This window comes from Camelus bactrianus, chromosome 34, assembly GCF_048773025.1.
Source record: "Camelus bactrianus isolate YW-2024 breed Bactrian camel chromosome 34, ASM4877302v1, whole genome shotgun sequence".
Taxonomy (NCBI): domain Eukaryota; kingdom Metazoa; phylum Chordata; class Mammalia; order Artiodactyla; family Camelidae; genus Camelus; species Camelus bactrianus.
This window is the reverse complement of record NC_133572.1, coordinates 18,310,031-18,330,292: the sequence shown is the minus strand read 5'-3', so window position 1 is coordinate 18,330,292 and position 20,262 is coordinate 18,310,031. Positions and strand designations below refer to the sequence as shown.

General features: G+C 42.7%; 1 non-coding gene across 1 annotated transcript; it reads left to right on the top strand.

The window, feature by feature from the left end:
• The first annotated feature begins 7,931 nt into the window (after window positions 1-7,931).
• On the top strand, window positions 7,932-8,004 carry TRNAA-GGC (transfer RNA alanine (anticodon GGC)). Its single transcript has one exon. It is a non-coding gene; the product is annotated as a tRNA-Ala (tRNA).
• Window positions 8,005-20,262: the final 12,258 nt, after the last annotated feature.

Genomic DNA, 20,262 nt, shown 5'->3' with positions numbered 1-20,262 from the left:
GCCGACAGGCTCCTCCGAGCCTGTTTTATGTCCTCAACACTCACCTTTCATCTCAGGGCTAAACTGTTCCCAAGGCCTTGCTTCCACGTCCGCACTGCAGCCAAGGCAAAGGGAAGGGCATGACCCGCCTGCTGTTTACATCCCAGCAGCTCACGTCCCACTGCCACTCAGGCACGTGGCCACATCTGTCTGTAAGACTGGCTAGAAGATGAAGTCTTCACAGGGGGTGCCACGTGCCCAGCTGCACCTGCTCCAGGACAGCTGGCAATTGTCCCTTCGTGTTTCTGGTGATCTTCTGCTAAAATAATACAGGCAGAACGTTCGCTACAAGGTCAGTGTTACCCAGAAACTTACATCAGTCCATTTGATTTCATCCTTGATAAAAGGCCAGAAGGAAAAAGGAAACGTGCCTCCGCACAGAGGCACGCGGTGTAGGTCAGACTGAGTCCGACTGAGGTTTGGGGATAAAGTGACTTGCGCTGCACTGGCCTCCTGGCCCTGCTGAGTTTCAGGTCACAAAGGCTTCATCCAGGCGCCCAGCCTTGCGCAGCTCCTCAGCCCATCCTGATCAGGTTCCCTCTGGTGGGCAGCCTGCCCGCTCTACGTGCAGAGTCTGGTGGGTCTCGGATGGGCCCAAATTGCAGGCCACCCTTACTGCCCAATTCATCTCTCCAATTCCCGCATCTCAGCCCCTGCTGCACCTGTCCAAACACACCTCACCACCAGGCCGACCCAAAACGTGACCCAAAGGAATGCTACCCACAGCCCTTTCATACCCTGTTCTGCTATTATCATTATCTTCCATGCAATGATTCTTTTTTCCCCCCAAGTTCAAAGAAAAGAAAAGAAAAGAGATGAGACAATCAGAAGCGGAGATGCTAGGAAATGATGCTGGGGAGGGATGTGTCCAGAATGGAAGCCAAGACAGTAAGAGCTCACCTATGGCGGGGCTGAGGGGTCACACGTCAGTACTCCACACGCTCCAGGTCACAATATGGGAAAACATCTGACAAATCCCACTGAACTGGGGGGCAGGACCGAGGGTGGTGAGAGGCGGGAGGGGGGCAATGCATGCTTCATTACGTGCACAAATGCTTCTCGCTTTCAGCAGGACATCCAGGAAGGGCCAAGTCGCAAAGCTGGGTGAAAAATGACCATCTGGCAAAGCTACTTTCTTTTTTTTTTTTAATTTTTTTATTTTTTATTTTTTTGTTCTCACTGGATTCTTGGGTGACAAGCAGCCTAAGCTGAGTTTGGTAGCAGCTGTACCTCCTTGAGGTTACTTCACCCCTTGGACGGGCTTCAGTGTCCTCTTCCATTAAAGGAGAGGGTGGCACTGCACCTTTTCTGGTTCTAAAATTCTGTCATCGAGGGATCTCAATTGAAATGCCAGTGACAGCAGTGGTTCCCCACCCCACGCCGTCTGGCCTCCCCTGGGGACATTCAGAACGTCACCACTGGTCGTCACACAGAAGGGAAAGTGATGCGGCTACCGGCACCTGGTGGGCACGGGAGCGGACAGCTAGACCACCCAGGACAGCCCCCCACAACCAGGAGGTGTCCAGCCCCACATCTCAGCAGCTCCAAGGTTGGAAAACCCATGACGAACTCATTTCAGCCAGATCTTTTGTTTTTAGGAGGATCCGAACATTTCAATTTTTATGTAAAATGTCCCAAATTTAAAATATAGCAACGTGTTAATTTTTTTTTTTCCACAAAACACTCAGGCAGCCAAATAAAACAGGGCTTAGGACACATCCTGTCCGCAGGCTGTCAGTGTGCGAAATCTTATTTTGCCTCCTACTGTCCAAGTAATGAGCATAGTTTAGCTGAAAGCACGATTTGTACATCTCTGTCTGGTTATCTGAGCCAGAGCCACGCAGGTCGAGGTTGACCTACACGTGTGTGTGATACTGTGGGAAAAACACCGAGTGTCCAGAGACACGCACCACCCATGTAGCTATGAGGCAGGAACGACCGAGTTCTTGGAATAGCAGGATCTCCATTTCCAAGGACGGCATCAGTCTGTCTCTCCAGGTTGTCACCAAGTAATAGTAGCTGGGAGCCGGAAGGAACTTTGAACATGGCCTGGTACACGACTGTACCCAGAGAAGTGGTGCGACTTTGCCCTTGAGCTCACAGTCAGTCAGCGGGAGGCCGGGGCTCAGAAGCCAGCGGTCCTGAAGCCCTGTCCCGAGTGCCCTGAAGAGAGCGAGAGGAGGCAGGTGGGGCGGGGGGACAGTGCCAGATGTGCCCTCCCACTCTTCCAGATGTGGTGCATCTGCTCCCAGGCTTCCAGACGTGCCCGGGCAGCACCAGCTGTGATCCAGGCGTTACCAGGAGGACGAGAAGGCGGCCTCGGTTCTTTGTCTTACCTGAAAGAGAATGATTCAAACGGGATTCAAATGAAAGTGTGGTATGAATAGAAAAGTTTATTAGAAGAGCAAAAGTTAGTAGAATAGAGTATACCTGAAGGTGGTATATATCTGGGGAGAACTCTAATTCAAAAAGACACCTGCCCTCAATAGTTCATAGCAGCACTATTTACAGTGGCCAAGATATGGAAGCATTCTAAATGTCCATCGACAGATGACTGGATAAAGAAGTGGTGGTAAATGTATATAATGGAATACTACTCAGTCATAATAAAGAATAAAATAATACCTTTTGTAGCAACATAGATGGACCTAGAGATCGCCATTCTAAGTGAAGCCAGAAAGAGAAAGAAAAATATCACATGATATCACTCATATGTAGAATCTAAAAAAAAAAAAAAGACACTATGAACTCATCTACAAAATAGAAACAGACTCGCAGACATAGCAAACAATCTTATAGTTACTGGGAAAACGAGTGGGAAGGGATAAATTTGGGAGTTTGAGATTTGCAAATGTTAGCCACTATATATAAAAATAGATTAAAAAAGACAAATTTCTTCTGTATAGCACAGGAACTATATTCAATATCTTGTAATAACCTGTAATGAAAAAGAATATGAAAACAAATACATGTGTGTAGATGCATGACCGGGACTTTGTGTTGCACACCAGAAATTGACATATTGTAACTGACTACTTCAATTTAAAAACAAAAAACAAAAAAACTGGAGGTGGGCCAACCCAAGACAGGAAAATGGTACCTCTCTGTTTCTCCCATCTTATATCCTGCCCTAGGGGCATTCTTCTGATTGACAGACAGTTCACACCCCTTGAGTGCTCAGGCTTGCAGTCTCCTTTGCGAACACTCTTACCCATGATGCACGCAGAGAAACCTATGGGAGGGGCTCAAGCCGCATGCTAATTACATTTTAATGAGCACTGGGTCAGGTTACGCTGGGTCCTTCTCTCTACGGCGCAGCTGCAGCGTCCGGTTATAACCGGCTTCTTTGTCAGCACTTATTTAGAGAAAGTGAAACTCCCTGAAGCCCCTTGTCCTGAGGGCAGGTGTCCTGTTATCTTCTGGATTGTTCCCTCCCCCTTCCTCTCCCCTTGCCCGGTGTTCATTTCTTTCTAACTGCCTAACACAAGGATTCAGTGAAAGCGGGAATGCGCTCGCTCCCGGACCTGCAAACTGTGACCCTGCCTCCCGATGTAAGGTTGGTGTCAGTTAATTCTCTCAGGTGAGACCACAGGTAGCTCCCTGGCTAATGGCAAGGCGAGTGCCTCATGTTTGTCCCGGGGAGGTCTGAGCCAGGCCTGTGACACTTTACCCCTCCTAGAAAAACCATGCAGAAGCAGATGGGCAGGGCCGGCGAGCTGAGACACGGGGCTGCTCCTGCGTCAGGAGGTGGCGGAAAGTGCAGGTAGGTGGCTGTAATTTACTAACGGGAGCTAATGGTGTCAGAAGGTACCTCTTCACGGCCAGCCCTAGTTTCAGACATAAAAACCCCTACCCCCACCAGGCCTTCTCCAAGCCCCTCCTATGCTCTCCCGCCTGAGGCTTGGTAACCGAGCAGGAACCCCAGATCGTCTGCTGCAGCTCCTCTCTGAAGTCCCCAGAAACTGGTATCTCATGTATATTTCCTGAGGTTTTCAGATGCTAAAAAGCACCATCAAAGGGAAGAAATTAACTACTTGATGATGGAGAGCATGTGGCCCCCAGACCTTCTGGCGCCTAAGGGTTGACAGTGTTGACCGCCCTGTTCCCTCCACATCAGCCAGTCAGAGGACTGTGCGGCAGCTGACCACATACGCATGATCACGTACCCTGCAACCGCCCCCCGCCCCTCACCTGGCCTTTAAATGTGCTTTGCTGAAACCCTTCGGGGAGTTCTGGGTTTTCTGGGGCGTGAGCCACCCCGCCTTCCTTGCTCAGCCCTGCAGTAAACCTTCCTCTGCAACAAATGCTGACTTCTCACTTTGTTCGGCCTCGCAGTTCGTTGGGCACAGGACCTTGCGTTGGGCATCAGCTTTGAGTAGCTATCTCCGGTGTAGCAATCAGTGACAAGATTCAGAAACAAATGTAAACTAAATCATTTCTTTTCTTTCTTAAATATACCACAAGGTGACTCTTAATGGGCAGAAAAGCCTGACAGATGGGTTATTTATGGAAAGGCCACTGCTGCCTTCAAAATACAATGATCTATTTCCTTCGCTCATTATAGAAGCAGCCATTCCATTAATCTGCATTTTTTAAAATAAACAAACATAGATCCTATCTATCAACCCAGCAAGGGGTGCTCGGTGATTCTTTAATCACAGCAGATCGTGGAGCTGCCTCTTTTTCCTAACTTCCATTTCCATGAATATTTTACAATAATTTGTGCAAACATGCAGATGACATATGGAAACAGGAATGATGACTTTTATGTGGACCGTGTTGTTCTTTGCATGTAAATTGCCTCCAGGTGACTTGGAACACAGTATTATTGCTTTATACCACTTTCCACCACGAACAGCCACCTGAAAGCACGCACAGCTAATATTCAGGAGAGCCGACCTCTGCTCCTCCACCTTGCCACTCAGATGAGCTCTATCAGTTAGTGTTTCTTCTTAAGGAAAAATTCCTCTGGGATCCAGAGGAGTTTAGAAGTCTTATGATGAAAGGTAGAGGAAGGAAATACAGAAGCCAACTGTCGGGAAGAAATCTGGAACATCCAAAAAGTCCTTGTAATTAAAACCCAGCAGTTTGTAATTATTCCAAAGGGGACAAAAATTGCAAGAAAAACTCAAAAATACTACTGTGCTTACCCAAGGCCCTACCATCGTAGTTCAAATTGCCTTGGACAGATGCAATGTCCTCAGAGGGGCTGAAAACTAGTTGGAAGGCTTGAAACAAAAGAAAATGAAATATAATTAGGTGGAAAAGCAGTGGGTTTGGAGTCCCAGGAATCTGGTTGGTTCTGCTGCTGACTAACTGATTGAACTTTGGCAATTCATGGAACTCTGTGACTCAAATTTTGAAGCTGCAAAACAGGATACAACCACTTAACCTTGGGTTAAAAGAATGTGTGTAAAGATTGTTTTCTTCCCCCCTTTCAAAATGCTGCTCTCCACACCCCTCTCCTTGTCTGTTTCTCTTCTCCCCATCCGATGAGAGATGACTTCTTGCCTAACTTCTCCACCCCCTGCCACCTGCTTCATTTTCTTTTTTATATTCAAACTCTTCTTTAGCATAAGTTTTGGCCTTTTAAAAAAAATATTTCCTAAAGCCAGCATGCAATGTCATAGTTAAATTAACCCATTGTATATTTACGTTCGGTGTTTCAAGTTAAGAAAAATATTCTTCTTATTACCTCTTCGGTTACCTCTACATCTCCCTGGTTCCTACTCTTTGCTAAACTGAATTCATGGATCAGATTCCTGACATAGGTGAAGCGGCCAAACATAAAGGGTCTTCCTAAGGTGTCCTTTCGATAAAATCAGAGTCACCTCTGGAAGGGTGGAGAGACTCTCCCAGTAGCTCCGGAATAAGGTTTTTAAGTGTGTTTCAGTAGACGTTCTCAAACTTCACGGTGTGTTAGAGTCATCTGGAACAGAAGTCAACAATAAATCTTTCTGGAACCGTCTTTAGAACATTCTGATTCATGAAGTTTAAGTAGGGGACGGGAATCTGGACTTCAACAAGCACTCCAGCTGATTCTGATGCAGGTGACCTGTGGACTACGGTCTAGAAATGCTGTGAGAGATGATTTAGGCAAGTCTAAGAGTAATCTGGAGTTCTGAATCCTTGTGGTTTAAAAAGGAATGTTTTATAAAAGGAGTATTTGCAAAAAGGATTTTTTTTTGGTATTAAAAAAATGTGATGGCGTACGTCATCAGACACAGACCTGAGTTTGGATGACAGTTTGCTCACCTGATACCTGTGTGTCTTAGATACATTGTTTTATTTTATTTTAATTAATAGACTTTATTCTTTTAGAGCACCTTCAGGCTCACAGCAGAACTGAGCAGCAAATACAGAGTTCACACACAGCCCTCCCCACCCACACATACACACTCCCCTACTCTCAGCATCCCTCATCCGTGTGGCATGTTTGGTACAATCAATGAACCAACATGGCACATTATTATCAACCAAAGTCCATAGTTTACATTAGGGTTCACTCTTGATGTTGTACATTCTATGGGCTTTGACAAATGCATAGTGACATGTGGCCACCACCATAGTAGATACGTTATTTAGTGGTTCTTTCCTAACACGTGACACAAGAGCACCACTAGCCAGTCGAAGGAGGTATTCTAAGGATGAAACACAGATTAAAAAAAAAGAAAAACCTTAGTCATGGAAAGTAGGATAGATATGTTAATAGTAGTCTCTTTTTATTAAAAATTTCAAAAACTAGATTATTCAACTAAATGAAGAAATGCTAAGTCCAGGTTTTCCATAAATTTCTTTTCCGTAGATCAGTGTTTTCACGCAGGCGCAGTACCAAAAGGGAACGTCGGCACCCGGGGGCAGAGCTGGGCCAGAGGCAAGCGAAGGCCCAGCCGTGACACAGCTAGGCAACTGAACAGTGGTTCTTTGGCATTAATGGTAACTCAATAAAATATGCCTTTGATTTAATACAAAGAACTGCAGCTAGGTGTAGACAATACACTAGAAAAAAAATTTTTTTTTCCTATTGTACTCACTCATTTCAGACACCTTCGACCCATTCCGCAAAAGAAAGAAAACAAAAAGAAGATGACCAGTTACAGACTGGCTGGAAATGAATTATGTGATTTTCGTATTATCTGGGAGCCATTATTTTGTTCTGTGCAAGACAGTGTCAGGTAGACCGCAACCACACTGATTACACATTTATTCTGTCTGGATTTTGGAATTTAGTGAAAGGCCAGCCGAAGGATGTGGAAACTTGTATCTTTCTCTCTCTCCCCCGACCCCTTCAGATGTACAAATACACTTATATTTATCACATTCTGCGGACTGGATGCATAATGACGTATGTATAACGTGTACACACAATGTGTGTATGGTGGGGGGTGGGTGTGCCATTTTTGGGTTAACAAACTTTTTGGTAAGAAAAAGAGTTTTCAGTAAATTTCCCCAAATTTGAATGGCACAACATCATCCTAGGAAGTACTTTTATAGAAATCTGACGGCAAGGAGTGGTACCCTCAGGACCTTTGTACCCCGGGTATCTTGTGCAGTGCCTGGAACCAACATCCATTGTTGTGGAAACTGATGTGATTTTTTTCTGAAACAACAAAATCTGTGTTTGTCTCAGTAAGGTTCTCAAGGAAGTTAGATTTTCTCCTGAGTTTTGTTTCATCTTGTCTAGTTATATTAAGGTAGATCAGGTTATGCTGTAATAAGAGAAAACTCCCAGATCTCAGCGACTTTGGTTCTGCCCGTTAGTGTTGTTGCACTGTCCCACCTAACCGCCATGGTTTAGGGAGATAAAGTCCATCCTGTGTCCCAGAAACAGAGGGGAACTGGCGAGAAGGAGACCAGAAGTCTCCACTACTCAGTTTAAATGGCTTCCAGGGGGAGGGTGTAGCTCAGTGGTAGAGCACATGCTTGGCATGCATGAGGTCCTGGGTTCAATCCCCAGTACCTCCATTAAATAAATTAATAAACTTAATTACGCCCCCCATTTTTTTTTTTAATTAAAGCTTTCCAAGGAGATACAGAACAGAGCAATAGCTTCTTTTAAGATGGGGAAAATCATAAAAAAATAAGTAGAGAGATGAAGAAACTACTTAATCACAAATGAAATGAACAAATCTTAGATGCTAATTTTGAAGAATCCTGCAATTTGAGTACATTTTAAAAATCTAAAGTAACTTTGAAATCAACGTGAATTTATTTTAAAAGAACTTTAAAATGCCATATATCTAATATTTTAAAGCAGTCTATTTTTTCTTTGTCAATGTAGAGCTGAAAAACAATTCTAAATAATAATAGAAACCGTGAGGATAGAAGGCCCAACGGTTTTGAGTAAATCTTCATTGTGTCACTGAATATATGGTATTCAATCACTGGGAATTTGAGTAAAGCAATTTTCCCCTCCTTTGACAATATAATTTTTTTTCTTATGGAATTCTTATAAAAATAGTATAATGTAATGTTATTATAATTTAAATTCATGTTAAGCCAAAGCTTTAAGTATTGTGCCAGTGTAGTTTCTGGTCATCCCGAAATCTCTATAAAAGGGTTGCCAGAATTGAGTTGATTCTCTGAGAGTTCTTCAGAGTAGCTTTTCTCTGGGACTTTTTCAACACTGGATCTCTGATGGTTTAAAAAATTGACCAATCTCAAACCTGACACATAAATCTGACACAAAGAATTTAGAACTAAATTGTTAACGTAATTTATGGTATTTAGTTTCCTCCTTAGACACAGAGGTGTGATTAAACCTGCTGGTCCATCCAGCCATTGGGGTTGGCTAGTGATCCTGAACTAGAAGAAAACACTGTATGAATTTATAAGAAATGGAAGCCAAGCTTAATTTTAACCTTCATGTGAAAGTCTTTAATAATATCATTAATCTTCTTGGATGGATGTCATTTAGGGTAGTTTGAAATGCCATGTGCTATGAGAGAGCACAAATGCAGTGCTTTCTGGATGTGCTGAACTAGGTCAAGTCTGAATTCCCCTCCAGACCTAGGATTTGATGTGTAGACAGAGCGTGCAGTTTTGCAGTCTGCCGAGCCAGAAGAGGATTTAATACTACATTCAGAGCTGTACTCAAATTGTCAAAAAATGTTCAATAAAATAACATGGCAAGTCATACTCAGTTGGACTAGCTGGCAAGGTAGCATGAAAAAATTGAGAAATAAGGCACATGAGATGTAGTGCTATTTACATGTTTCCAGGGCTTACGCCCTGGGTGGCTCGCTATTTACAAGACAGCAGTTTCCACCCTTCCCCTCTGCTTTAAGGTTTGAGACAAGGCCAAGTCCTCCATCTAACTTCATATGACTGTGGTCTAGTTCAGATTGGTATTTGTCACCACTCTCTGCAGCAGACAGGAATGCCGCAGACGGGAGGAGGAGGAGAAGGAGGAAGAGATTAGGGACTCAGTCTGTTGAAGGTAAACATACCTGAGACAGCCCAACAGCCTGGCGGTCAGATGCTCTAATTCTAGATAACAGTTAAAGGAAAGGGGATTTTAGAATTCTCAAAATATTTGCTGCCACTGGAAAAAAAAAGTCATTTAGTAGAGCATTGTTATGTGCCCTCTCTGAAGATGTTTTACAGAATTCTAAGCTTCTTACTGAGAAACGAATGGGACATCTGGCTGAAAGCTGACAGATCATAGATGCTTTTCAAGTAAACTAAGACCTAATTTGATGGAAGAGAAAAACCAGCAGTCAGAACAAATGAATCAATATAACAAAAGTATTTTTAAAAGCTAAAAAATGACATTCTATCAATATGAAAGATATTAACAAAAATAATGATAGTGAAACATTTTTAAAGATAATGTATGCAGAGTTTTTTTTTTTACTTTATGAATACGTAACAATGTCTGAACTATGGGCCGGACGTTATTTTAATGGCTTTACGCGTATTGACCTTCTAACAATCTTATGAAGTGAGTTCTATTATCTTTCTAAAACTCTAGAAAATGAGGCACGGGGGAAGTTAAATATTAAGCTGGTAAATGATGGACATGAGACTTGAACCCAGACATCCTGGCTCCATCCTGCATAAATTGTGATAAATTATGAAAGGGAAGAATACAAAGCTTCTCTCAGTTAACTGTTGCAATGGAAACAATACTCTACCATGTGTTTCCAAGTTACTTAATATGTGATGTAATTTCTGCTGTTAATATCACTGGTGAGCTGTATCAGTTTCACATAATAGGTAAAATTGGAGGAAAGGAGCAAGTGATTGTTGCTTTGTGTTGTGCTCTAGGACTCAGATTTAGAACAGAATTTACTTTATTTAGCCATTTCTGTTTCCTTCTCTGAAAAATGTAGGGTTATAATGCTCATCGCACCATCAGGTTATTATTGATTTGGATGGTTGATTGGGACATTAGTCTTCTGGAAGAATCTTTATTGTTATATTATATTAGCTAATCGTGTAGTAGTCAATTTCTTGAATTTAGAGTCCACCCAGGTTTTCTTGTCACTTTGATGACCTAATTCCAAGTTAAATCACAGTATTAAGCAGCACTGACTTGCTTGAGCTGTGGAACATAAATCTTTTCCCACCAGGTAAACAATAGCAATTCAATGGAATTTGGCTTGGAAGGGAAATGATTTTCCCACAGCTCTGCCCCACCAGGAGGAGCCCCGACACTCCCGCAAGCTGCAGGGTTTAGTGCAGGTTTGGTGGTGCCCCCACTCGGCAGTCTGGTTGCCAAGGAGCTGAGCCGGGGGTTTGTACTGAGAAAGATCATCAGCATCCTTCGGTGGGTGACAGATCACAAAAGGGAATCCAAGCAGACGGAGTGGCTGGGTGAAATAAATAGGTGCATGTAACTGGCAAAGGGAAATGTTTTTCGCCTTCTGGAAAGCATGGACTTTGGAATCAGGTAGACCTGGGTTGGAATCCGGCTTCACACCTTAGAAAGTGGTGCTGATATAGCAGTGATCACTGGGGAGTTGCCGACCCTCACTCAGCCTTAGTTTCCTCTTCTTAAAAAGAACAGTTATAAGCATTAACTAGCTGTATGTGTCTAGCACATAATAGGAGCACAAACCTTTTTTTTAATTGAAGTACAGTCAGTTGCAATGTGTCAGTATCTGGTGTGCAGCATAATGTCCCAGTCATGCATATGCATACACATATTCATTTTCATACTCTTTTTCATTAAAGGTTATTACAAGATAATGAATATAGTTTCCTGTGCTATACAGAAGAAATTAGTTTTTATCTATTTTTAAATGTAGTAGTTAATATTTGCAAATCTCAAACTCCCAAATTTATCCCTTCCCACCCCTCGTCCCCCAGTAATCATAAGATTGTCGTGATCTAGTAGTCTGTCGGGGTCTGTTTCATTGGTCATTCTTTCAGGGGACTTCTCTGGTTTTTTTAACTGGGAGTGGTTCCTCCGCTTCTTCGTTTTACTTGCATCTTTCTGGTTCTGTGGATTAAGCAGTATCAGCTATCTACTGTGGTCTCGGAGGGCTTTCGCTTTTAAGTGGAAGTGTTCCTGTGCAGACCGCACATTTAGTAATTTTGCTGTGAGTTCTGTTCTTAGTATGGATGGTTGCCCCATCTTTCTTCCTTGCGTGTTGGCTGTTGTCACTTTGATTGGGGGTGCGGTCAGTGTTGTGATCGTAGCCTGCCAGGGTTGTTGAGTAAGGTCTTCTTTTTGTCCTGTTGTTGTCACAGCCCTGACAGGGGCCAGTTCTGCCCCCCTTTGGTTGGACTAGAGGCTTCCGGACCCGTTTCTGAGCTGCGGGGATGTCAGCACGCTGCTCTGGTGCCCCCAGGTTCTGTACCTGCAGAGCCACCAGTACAGATCTGCTGCCGCCAGGCGCTGGGACCCGCAGTGGCAGCAGTGCCATCACACACCAGGATCCGTGCTGCACTCCTGGGTCAGTGCCTTCCCCAGCCCCCTGTTCCTATATGGTACCCAGGTCCGCTGCGCGCCAGAACTCTGCTCCTTGCTTGCTCATCCTGCAGGTGCGGGTCCAGAGACCCCACCTAGCAAATCCTTCCCCTCTGCCTGGGGCTGCAAACAAATCTCAGTCCTGCCTGTGAAGCTGTGGGGCCCCTGGGTATGGGGTTCGGGTTTCAACCCCACCTCTGCCTGGGAGCCATGCACCGGTATGTATGGTGGCTGTGACTGAGCCCTGCCTCTCTTCACTAGGACATGCCAGGACTGGTGCCATGGGCCTGCAGAGACAGTGGCTGCGGCCAAGCTGACTGTGCCTCTCCCCGCAGGGCGCACCAGCAGTGTGGCTTTTTTCATGGGGGACCCAGGCTGTTCTGTTCTGTATACACTCCGAGCCACAGCCCCCAGGCTGCCTCTGAGCAGTCGGCCCCCGCCCTCTCCCTGGTTCCAGCAGCCAGTCCCCCTTTCCCTGCGGGTATGCATCTAGGGCTGGGGATCTCAGGGACCCTTGGTGCCAGTTTCTCTCAATTCTTTGGGCCAAGTGGCTGCTCTTCACTCCTCTGAGCCTCGGAGGTTCCTCCTCCACCCCCACTGCCCTCTCCGCTGGAGACCCAGTGTCCCAGCTTCTCCTCCTCTGCTGCTCCCTCCCTGCGGGTCAGGTCCCACATTGATTTCCTTTTGCTTCCTTTTTTTTTCCCTCCTACCAGATTTTGTGAGGACTCTTCTTGTCTTTCGAAGTAAGAGATGCTCTGTTGAAGTTCAGCAGGTGTTCTGAGTGGGTGGGTGTGTAGTTGCGTCTCTTGGTGTCTTCATGGGAGAGGGTGAGGTAACAGCTTCCTGCTACTCTGCCGTCTTGGCGCCCCTCCCTCTTCAATACAATTTTTTTTTTTTTTTTAAGGAAGAGCTACTTTTCAACAAATACAATTATTTGGGGAAGAAGTGTGAATAAAATATTTTCAAAGACTCATCACTAATTAGACATTACTTTTTATTAATCAAAAATCCATTTTGGAAGACTGAATCCTTTTTGTTCAATTCTGAATAATGAATAATTTAAACTACTCTGAATTAACTGAATAATAAAGTTATTCAGCTTCTGCTTAATTTTTAAAAATTAAAGTTATATTGAGTCTCTGGGTCACTCTCTGAAGCAAACCAAGACTGAGTGTTTAGTATTTTCTCAACTTTAGGAGATGAGTTTCTGATTTTTAGGACAATTTTGGCCAAAGATCAGAGAAGTCACTTCTCTTTGCAGGTACCAAACTAGAAATGCTTTTAGCTCCAGGAGTCTTACATTAGTCAGAGGGTTATTCTATCTTATTAGGTCTCTTTTACTCTTTAGTCATGATAAAATTAAGTAATACATCAACAGCTTTGCCTTCTCGGCCTCCTGCTGGTACATACATTTCCTTAAAGAGCTTCACACGCATTTGTACTCGTGACATGCTCACTCCCCACACCAATCTTAAGAAAGATGGAGGGAAGAATTTGAGTGTTTTAAAGGTCAGAGGTAATAACCTGGTCGCTGCTTCGTCCCTGGCAAGGAAATTCTAGATTCATAATCTCCAGTATGGTAGCTACTGGTCACATGTGGCCATATAGATTAAAGTTAATTAAAATGAAATAAAATAAAGTTTAGTTTTCTCAGTCACACTAGCCACACTTCAAGTGTTCAACAGCCACATAGGTAGTGGTTACCACAATACACAATGCATGTACAGAGAGCTTCCCTCATCTCTGAAAGTTCTACCTGAAGCATCACTAAATAATTGACAGTAAAGGTATCCAGTGATATATATTTTTTCTCATTGACATATTAAGACACAGGCTTCCTCTTACTTTCTCTCATTCTTTAAGAGAAAGAATATGTAAAAAGACTTACAGCACAAAGTGTAAGACTGAAGATCACCTCATGCCTTTACTCCCCACTCCTTGTTCGGACATAAATGACTTCATGGAATCGCTCCAACCTTGTGGTCTTACATGGCCCCATGTTCTCTGTCTCATGGAGGAAGGAAGCATGGCCACCTGACAGCGAGCTCAGCCTGCTGAAGTGAGCTGTACTCAAGGGGTACTGACAAAGTCCACCTCGCGAGTATTTCTTAGTCAATTGAATACATAATAATTTGAACAGCTATTCAGAAGAGGGCAGGGTGCTTCTGTTTGGGATTTCTGGGATTTTGCTATTTCCCCTTTCTTACAACCCCACCCCCATCTTATTTAAGCTCCCTACCTTGTTATTTGTCAGTATTCACCGTAATGGTAGGATTGGTGGTGCCCCGTGGCAAGGAGAAGAGAGAATGAGCGTCTCACGAGGGCTGAGAAGCCTGTCTCTTCCTCCCTAGAAGATGGCTAATGAAGGCTGAGAAGCTGTCAGTCCTTCATGCCCCAAGTGAGGGCTGTTCTTTCATTACCATGCACCTCGGTTCTGTTCACTCTCCTCTCCAGCTCAGTCAGAAAATTCCCAGAATGGCCTGGAGCTGCATGTTCTTTTGCAGTGTACATGATTCTGGATGAAAATGTTCATTGTTAGCAAAAGGGTTAGGGGAAAAAAGTACTTTTTTAACTTTCCCTTTTCCCACTACCATGAATAAAATTCCTGAAAGGGTCATCTAAGAGCTTGTGGATATTTATAACGTTGAATTCTGTTCCACTGTAAACCTTCAAGGAGAACCACTCGTTAGAAAAATACGTAATAGCAGAGAAGCAGGCAGGTCAAAGGTGAAGCCACACAGAAGTAAAGGATGAAGAGGAATCAGCTGGATCCCAAAAGGGCATATACATGTGCACTGCAGACTCGGGGGTCTCGGCCATTCTGCCAACTTTCTCCTTTTCTTCAATCCAGTTACACTTTTATCATCTGCACTTGACCCTGTCAGTGTTCTTGCCCCAAAGACTGAAAACACCAACAACTTGAATCTGTTCGTACTACACTGTATGTGTTCCCAGCATCCAAAGTGATTTGAATGCATTTTCCCATAGAGACGTTCGTTGGTTCAATAAATTGAGGTTTTAGGAGATAATTAGCTGTAATGGGGAAAATTGGTTATTTGGGAGCAAGAATGGACACCCGGGCTCCCTTGGCAGACTTTCAGAAGTCTAGGCAAGAGACGACGAGGGCTTTGGTTAGGGAGGTAGGGGAGAGAATGGAAGAAAGTAGACGGATTGAGGGGAAGTCTTGGAGTAAAGCTGATAGGATTGAATTTGAAGTAGGGAGTGAGGGAGAGGAAAAAGAGAAAAGGTGACGGCTGATACATTCACTGAGATGGGAAATATTAGAAAAGACAGACAAGAGCCTTTTGGTTTGCAGAGGTGGGGCAGTGATGAAGAGGGCTGTATTTGATAATGTTAAGTATCATATCTCAGTGGAAATATTAAGTAGGTAGCTGAATATAGGACTCTGGACTTCAAGTTGGTGGTCTTTAGCACATGGAGACTACATAAAGCTGTGTAATCAGAAGGGATCACAGAGAAAGAGAATTAAAAAAAAAATGAGGGCACCCGCCTTGTGACATTTACGTTGAAGGTCTATATAGCATTGTGTTATGGGGTTATATAGAATTTGCATCCTTCCCAGGATTACTTAATATGTGTAATAGAGAAAATGCATTTCAAATTCTAAGGAACAGAGATAAAACGTATTTCTAAGCACTAGAATTTTTCATGTGGGTAACAGCCAGCAGGACCACGGGTTTACATTAGGTAGAATCACTCTGATGCTTTGAAAGAATTTAATTCATATAAAAGAGAGCATGTCTTACCCATCAATAACTGTAGCGGGTTATCTTGATTACTTGGAACCTACAGACCAGGATTCTCTAAAATAAATCTGACTCGATTATTTCTACCCAGTTATTTCACTGGGTTTATGTCACTTTACGTAACTGCTGCCAACATGTCAGTTTTGATTTGATACAAAGTGTAAAAGTCTTTTCCTTGCTTTATGAGGAAAAAAAGAAAAGAAAAACTTATAAGATAAAGTGTGTTCTTATTTTTAGCAATCTAAAACATATGGCCATAAAAACATGTGGTTTGCCTGTAAAATTATAAGGGAGAATGAATGCTAAAGAATCGGTCACTGAGACAGTAACTAACATTTTACTAATTGAATCACTATTTAATTGTTAAACTATATTAAATATTTACATTTTTGGCAGTTTTGGAAGGCAGGCAAAAGGAAAGATTTAAAAAGTTACAGAACTATGTTTCATAAAAGGTGGTGTTGCCCCAGTGTCCAGCGGTTCTAACATTTCCAGAAAAGACTACCTACACAGAAGAGCAAAAACTCAAAACTCATTACATATATATCTTGCCACAAAAATTCTCCTATAATCTGCTTTGGTATCTGAGCTGTGTTGAAGTCAGTGATTTGTACATTCTGTGGCTTCAGTTATTTCTTTGTAAGTCGGCTCCCAGACTTCTGAGAACCGAATGTTGGCCAGGACTGGGTCAAGTTTTCCTACCTTTTTGAGTGAATTTGATTTCTGTGTACTTCTCAAAAATACAAGGCCAGTTTGGTCACAATTGGGCGTCAGAGTTGGATTTCAAAAGACTATCAGATAGTCTTTGGGATCCTTTATCACCAGGCCTCTCACACCACATTGCTCTGAATATTCCCTGGTCTGACCCAATCCCAGTCCCTCTCCGACCCTCACCCACCACACCTCCTGGGCCCTCTGATTCTCCTATTCTAGATTACAAAACCCTATGCATGCAATCTCCTCCAAACTTCCTTTCTTCCTCTTGTTGTAACTGAAACCTGATGGGCCAGAACCAGTGAGTCTAATATCTGCCCTACATCCCACTCACCAGAAGGCTGTTTCTTAACTCATACGCCCAGGTATCTCTTGGCACCGTAAGGAATTATTTCACATCTAATTTTCTGTATGTCCTTCCCGACTTACACTCTTAGGGGATCTTGTAAATTTGGGTAGCGTATCAATTTAGCAGCATTCTACTTGCTATGATTTAGTCGTTCTAGTAGCACCTGGAAATGCAGATTCCTTTTAGAGTCTTCAGGAGGCTGGTTACGGTTTTATGAGAGTTGTTTCATTTTCCCATAGGACTTCATTTAGAAATACAGCAATTTTAGCTGATCTTTTAAATTAGTAGTCAGGATCTATTAGCTCAGGCTTAGTTGACTTCTTATACTGACATATTACGAGTGGAATAACTGATTGATTAATTCAATTATTTATGAACTTACAATTATATATACTAAGTCCACACACAAGCTCTGGGCACTAGGAAATGCCTTCAGGAGGAGATCTACACATATATACAAACAAGAACACAAGCTATTAATTATAAATGGCAATTAACACAAAACATTATTTAATTCTGTACGCACTCCCTAAGAAGAGTCCATTCTGCAATGCCCAGGGTGGGGGGGGTAGAATTTAAACGGGATCAAACTTGTTGAGAATGGATGCTTCTGGGAAAAAGGAAACAGAAAACTAGATGAGAGCAAAGGAAGTTTTACCAGCCCCTTCTGTTTATATGTACCAGTGACTGGTGCCCAAGTGGCCCCTGCATTATGGCAGATTGGGTGTATGAAAATGGGTTTATTTTTCAATTAAATAAAGGGAATAGTTTTAGTTTTGCCTGGCTTAAAAAAAGTGCTGGCAGTCCCAGCTATGAGTTTTCATATATCGTTTCTGCCCACTTACTGCGATGCTGGTGGTAATGCCTACAAGTAAGTGGCTTGTGGATTCAGAACATACTGGCTTTCTGCTCCGTGTTAGCAGCCTTGGGAGACACAGTAGGGTTGCTTACTGGTCTGTAAACAGAAGCCTAGGGGCTAAGTGCTTTGATCCAACAACTCTCCTTTCATTCTTGGAGTTTCATCAATGTTTTCCAGGTTTTTACACATGGCTTTTTCTCCTTATTCAGGATTTATTAGGCAAATACTCTTTTTAAATTCAGTGAATGAATAATTCTTTTGTTTTCTATTGTTCTTGAAAATAGAGATAGCATTTCCTGATTCCATTCAATTTAACTGGTCAGAAAAAAAAAAGTTATAATTATGGGTACCTGACTCACTGCCGAATAACACCAACCAGAGGGACATTGTTCTGGTTTTGATTTCAAAGCAATCACTGAGCAAGTCTCCTTTGAGTTGCACCATGAATCAGCATTTAGCAAAGCTGAGTTTAAACCTCTACCCCAGATTCTGAGTGACAGAGAACTTCTAAATAGGGCACTGTTTGTTCATAGTTTTAGGTATCTGTGATTTACTTGGCTGTGTTAGACAATAGGGGCTTTGGTTCAGTTATATTTTTAACATTCCTTAAAATAAATCAAAGAGTGTTCCCATTTTGGATGAGAATTAGCATGGTGGAGGAAATAAAGAATTTACAAGTGCCGAGTATCCAGGGATTATGTGCTGGGCTCTGGGCTGGGCTGCCTCGGTTAATACTTTCTTGGTTGCATGTAATAGAAACTGGCTCTGGCTAGCTTCAGGGAAAAAAGTAAGTGGTGTTGGCATATTGGAAGAATATTTGGGTAGCTCAGAATCCAAGACTCAGGAATGGCAGCGATCAGGCGACTTCTGACCTCAGAAGTAGAGTTCATGTCCGTCACCCGAGGGTAAGCAGTGGAAGTGTCTCAGCACATGACTCTTCACAGGGGGCCCAGTCGGCCTTCACCTGTGGATCCATCCATCAGTCAACGTCAGAGGGGCAGATGTTTTTTGTGGGCAGTTCTAGGGAAAGGGGGCTTACTGTGAACTGGTGGCCACATCAGCAGGGTCTTACCTTAATGGGGCAATTTACAAGTTTAATTTAATTTTCACAAAAAGCCTATAAAAATCACTATTTCCACCTCACAGACGAGAAAACAGACTCAAATTGGTTGGGCAACGTGTCCCGCAAGCTAGAATGAGGCAGGGCTAGATTCCAACTAGGCTTACAAGAGGGATTGAAGGTTCTTTCTTAAAAGATTCAAATAATGTGAAAAGACTACATGGGATAAAAGCTTCCAGATAATTTATTATGGAGAGAATATTAGTTATCTCCAGGGTACTAGAAAGAGTAAAGCTGCCCGGTGGAAGCTCTGGGCTGGAATCTCAGCTCCACCTGGTCATCACGGGCAGGTGAACATCTAATCGTCTCCACTAATGAACGTAGAGCCATCGTCTCCTTCACGGGGTTATTTTAACTTCACAGGGTTCTTGAGATACCATGTGACAATAATTGGCCCAAAGCAGATACTCAGTTTCTGGGGAGGAAAGAACTCTTCTAATGATGAACCTTCCAGCACGCCGCTAACAACGGAGTCGCAGTTTGATAGTGGCTCAGTCATTCAGAAAAAATCTAATTACCTCTTACCCTCAGTCTTTCAAACATGGGGCCTTGTTCACCGAAACATCAAGGTAGAAAACGCTAGACAAAAAGAGTTAAGGAAATCACACAATAAGGCCGGGAAAGTTTTAGATACAAAACATTTGACAACTTTGAGACTTTGGGCTCACATTTCAGGGAAAGTCTCTTACCTTTGGTCGGAGCACAATTCTTATTCATCTAATTCCCTTAGTGAATGCCACCTGAGACGGTCTATGTCCTTGTGATAACCAGGACAAAAGCAGCATACAGTTCTTAATGTAGAAATCTGTAACTCGAAACATCACTGAAGCAGATTATTAGTTAACTTTGGAAGGATTAATGTATCAAATAATCCTCTATGTCCGGATGATTAATCTCAGCTATCTTTAAGGACAGCTCTGTGCGGAAAAAGTATCGTAGCAATCCAAGAAATTTATTATTGTGCATGGTGGGTGTTCTGCAAATATTCACAGACTGATCAGTAACAATTTGTTACACATTACTTCAGACAATTATTCTATGTCAGTAGCAAAGTTGGAACTTCAAATGAAAGCAGAAGATATTCTGTGCTGGTAGGGGGTGAAAGAGAGGTTTAGACTATGACATTTCCCTTGATACCATCATTATGTCTGGATCTTAGTTCCAGTGACCTGGTATGTTTCATTTTCATCTACATAGTGTCAGAATTACTTGTAAAATAGCCTATTATTTAAAATTTGATGACAAAGAGTCGACTGATTTTAAATATGACCATAACATTATGTTGTTGTTCCTGAATTAAAAGCCCTTTCTCCCTTTATTTAAATTCGCAAGATAAATAAATCTAAGTAGTTATTATCATTTAAAGATTCTTGGTAAATATTGTAAGTATTTAGGGGGAGGTATATATTAAAAACATCATCTATGGCTACAGAAGTTTGAGTAAGAAAAAAATTTAAAGAATAATTTTTAAAAAGGGATTAAAGAATAATAACCAAA